This window comes from Phragmites australis, chromosome 17, assembly GCF_958298935.1.
Source record: "Phragmites australis chromosome 17, lpPhrAust1.1, whole genome shotgun sequence".
Taxonomy (NCBI): Eukaryota; Viridiplantae; Streptophyta; class Magnoliopsida; order Poales; family Poaceae; genus Phragmites; species Phragmites australis.
In genome coordinates, this window is record NC_084937.1 from 23,919,710 (window position 1) to 23,924,374 (window position 4,665).

A 4,665-nucleotide genomic window follows, 5' to 3' on the forward strand; every position below is an offset into this window, starting at 1 on the left:
GAGGAGGGTGGGGTAGGAGAGAATAGCAATTGTTGGTGTGAGTGAAACAGTGAGGCGTGATGGAGGTGGAAGATTTACAATTTAGAGGATGAAAGAAATGTTGTGCATCAGATTACAATCAACGGCTCATGTGCATCGATTGTAGAATAGCTAAATTTTAGGCGCCTAAAGCATAGCACCTCCCTTATGTGTAATCTAAATCTTACTAAATTCATCAAACATAACAGGTTTGTTTTCTCTTGGGAGCCAAAATTTCTGAAATGTAATAGCTGACCACAAAACATTATCTTACGAAGGATCACAAATAAACAAAACAAACTTCGAAGCAAAAGAAGCATAATTAACAGAGCTGAATTGTACTAATATCAGCGCCAATGCACCATCACGCCTTCATTCAGCTTTGTGGTCGAGTGATGGCAAGCCTCCGCGTATGAAGTTGCATCCGGATTTCAAGTCACTATTGTTGTATATAAGGAGGGAGCACCCCTTTGAGGAAAGACTATAGCAGTTTGAGTGCTCTCTCAGGTTGGAAGGAGGGAACCATATGTCCAGCTGCCCTAACAGAAACAAATGTGAAGTGAAAATCCTGATTCACGCACGTCCGCAAGCGACCAATTCGCGCACCACATGCTACCCACGTAACAGCCTAGGTCACAGCTCACAGCAAACTTTTTCTCAATAATTTTTTCTTAAACACTTAGCTCGATAATTTTTTTCTCAAAACTTTGCTCGGTAAATTTTTCTCAATAACTTTTATCTCAATACTTTTGAGCTAGATTTTTTTTTAAAAAAAAACTTTCCAAAAAAGGAAAGTTGCGGAGGAAAAACTTTCTAAAAAAAGTAAGTTTTGAGCTATCAGGGGAGGTCCGCGAGCTGCCCTCTTGGGGCACGCGCGGAAAAAACTTTTCCGTGTGTGACCGCATGCAACCAACACACGGACTACTATAGTGTAGGCCCATATATTTTTTTTCTGATAACTTTTCCTCAAAATGTTTTACCAAACTTTTCTCATTTTAGCGAACATGCACTTAGGGAGATTGTTGCAGAACATCGTTAGGGCATGTATGTGATTTTGGTAATTAATGACAGCATAGTTAATAAGACTAATATGTTTGTCAAGTATATGCTTTAGTAAGTCTCTTGGATGCAACAAAAGAGAAGCCACCGAAGCTGGGATAAGGAGAGGAATGAATTGGATTTGTCTTAGGATTTTTGACATAATCAAATTGGATGGATTTCTATAAAATCATGTAGAGCACTTCACAAGCTTTCCAAAGATCCTAAGATCACCCAAATCGGAGTTTGAAGCGAAAAGTTATGCCCGAAATATGAATCGCTTATCGGCTGAAAATTGTACACGCCGGATCTTCCGTCATTCACAATTAAAATACTCCGGCGTTCACAAAAATACTCCGGTGTTTACAAAAATGAACACGCTAGATGTTTCTGCGTTCACAAAATGAACACGTTGGACTATTTTGTGCAGAGAGGTTGCAGATGTCTCGGTTGGCATCGTATGCACGCCGGATGTTCCGACGTTCAAAGAGGACATTACGCCGGACCTTCTGGTGTTCAAAAAAGGTGGAGTTCCAATGGCTAGTTCCAACGACTAGTTTTTATGGAGTACACGCCGGATGGACCAACGTTTGTAATGTTGCACATGCTAGATCATCCGGTGAGTACAACAAAATATGACCGTTGGAGTAATGACTAGTGTGTGAGGTTGAAGCTATAAATACCCCTCAACTCAATCATTTGATGAAGTCTAAGTGTGCTGGAGTCCAGGAGAGCCCTTTGACACTTGAGAAGACATCCAATCCATAAAAGTGCTTAAAATAATCATTTAAGTCAATTAAGCATAAGATTAGAGAGTGATAAGTACTTATAGGCCTAGAGAGTATTGTAGCTAGGTGCCGCGGTTTTGAGAAGGGATCAAGAAGTGATCCTAGCTTGTACCAAGAGGTGTGTCGGCGTCTTAGAATCTTAGTGACTCACCGGCAACTTGAGTCAGAGTTGCTCAAGCTTGTTGACCCTCCGACTTGGTGTGGAGCAGCGGCAATGCACGTGTATGGGACGTGGAGACTCTTGCCTTAGTGGCTCAAGCTCTGAAGTGATCACGGCGGCAAGAGACAAGAAGAGAGCCTATATGTGAGATCTTATCTTGGTGTCTTGGTGACTCATCTGGTTTGAGACCTTGCCTTGGTGGCTTGGTGGCTCAAGAGCCGTGACCGGGTGCCGACCGAGAGCATATCCTTGGTGGAGCTCCAACGTGGACTAGGGGTGGTATTCATGCAATCGATACCATGGGATAAAAATCTCTTGTGCCGAGTTTGCTCTTTCTACCATCTTTACACTTCTGTATTTACATACTTGCAATCTACCTTTGCGCATTTATCTTCCTAGAGTAGTTTATTAGGATTAGCTATCGTTTGCAAATCTCTTTGTTCGGTAGAGTAGACACACTAGATAAACATAGAGCAAATTTAGATAGAAATTTATATAGATTTATCTTATAAAGTTTTTAGAGTCAATTAGTTTAGGTTAGTTTTTTAAGTGTCCTAATTCACCTCCTCTTAGGATGTCATTGATCCCTTCAATTTGTATCAGAGTCAGGGCTCACACCTTTCACAAGGACACGTCATTCTAGTGGCATTTTGAGACCCCGTCTCATTTTAATCGGTTAGTCTTCATCGCCTAGTGAGTCGTGATGTCCAAGGTTGAGATGGATATCAGTAGTGCTCCACACTTTGACGGCACAAACTTCCCTTTGGAAAAATTCTAATGCAATGTTACTTGTAAGCCAAAGGTTTAGATATTTGGAGAGTCACCGAGGAGGGGATGAGAGCTCGAGTCACAAACAGAGAAAGGCAATTTGATGTTGTGGCGAAGAGTATCCTTTTATCATCTCTTTGTGTTAATGCATTTAATCGTGTTTATTCTCTCACCAATGCATATGATATCTGAAACAATCTCATTGAAATATATAAAGGCACAAAGGATGTGTGCAATGAGAAATATCATGTGCTAGTCTCTAAACTTAATAATATCAAATAATTTATTTACGAAAGTGTTAATAACATGTAATCACATTTGAGTACTCTTATCAATTAAATCAATAGGTTAGGTTTGACGCCAATTGAAGGTGAACAAGTGGTGAGAAGAATACTTCAAGCTTTTCTTCCAAAGTACAAGTTGTAGTCTTCATCATCTATGACAATAACGACATTAAGAGGATGACTCCAAGTCAAGTGTTCGGTAAGATCACCGCCCATGAACATAGGGGTGGAAGCTTCTTCCTCATCCGACACCTAGAACCTTACTCTCACAAGTAAGCAAACATCATGCCCACATATGAAGGCAAAGATGAGGAGACAACAGCAAGAATCAAACTCAAGCGAAGACGTTGAAGATGAGAAAAGCACCTCGAACAATGAAGAGATAGATCCCAAAGTAGCCAAGCTTATCTCTCAAATGGAGAAGAATATCAAGAAGATCAATGTTAAGATTGATCATCTAATCTCCATAAAAGATTTGGTCAAAATAATTGATCATATCAAGAAGGAGAAGAAGAAGATTAAAAATAAGAGTGAGACACGTAGTAGAGCCAAACAATTTGCAAGCGTGGGAAGATGGGTGAGTGAAAATGAAGATTCAAGCTCAAGTGATGAAAACTTCGTCACCTACTCCTCCAAGAGATGCTCTTCCAAAAAGGTCATCATCGCACAAGTCTTAACATAAGTGTCTCATGGCCAAAGGTATGAAAAGCGATGTAAGTGATGATGAATCCAATAAAGATTATCACTCTCATAAAAAACTTCTTAATTTGATCAATGAGAAACAAAGCGCCTTAAAAAAATAATCTAAAGAACTTAAAAAATTCAATGCTCTCAATGATATTTATGTCACCTTTGTTTCCAATTATGAATAATTATTGAGCAAATTTGAATTGCTAAACACGGAGCATGAAGAGCTTAAAATAAAATTTGAGTGCATTGAATCTCAACCTAAGATCCCTCTGAAGTAATCTACCTCTCTATTTAATTTTAATCTTAAGTTAGATGCTTACACTTTTTGTGATGATTTAATTGATATATCATGCTCATCTCTTTGCAATGAGATATGTGTTGAGAATGTTTTGTAGAAGCATCTAATGACTTCATTGCAAAAGAGAATAGTGAGCTTAAGTAAGAATTGGATAGCCTTAAGAAGGACTTAGCAAGATTAAAGGGTAAAGAATATGTCCAAACTCCTCAAGATAACCGTGCTATTATGGTGAACAAGCTTGTGAGGGCCCACCGTGACATGTTTCTAATGTCATCAAGAAGACCACAAGTCCTTCCAATACAAGCAAGTCAAAAAATAGATCAAGAAGAAAAATAAGACAATGTATCACTCCAACAAGATCTCCAACCTCTACACTAAGCTCAACTACAAGATCAAGGCTAAGAGCAACCACTATAAGCTGAAGAAGAAGAATAATGGCAAGGTATTTGTACACAAGGTTGAGAGAAAGGATTAGGGATGGAATCAACTCATTTGGGTGTCAAAAAAATTATTACCAACATGAAGGGGCCTCAATCGATTTGTGTTTCAAAGAACATTTGAAGCCTATAGATCGGCTGGGGGAGTTGGAGACTTGGCTTATAAGATGAAGTAAAGATTCAA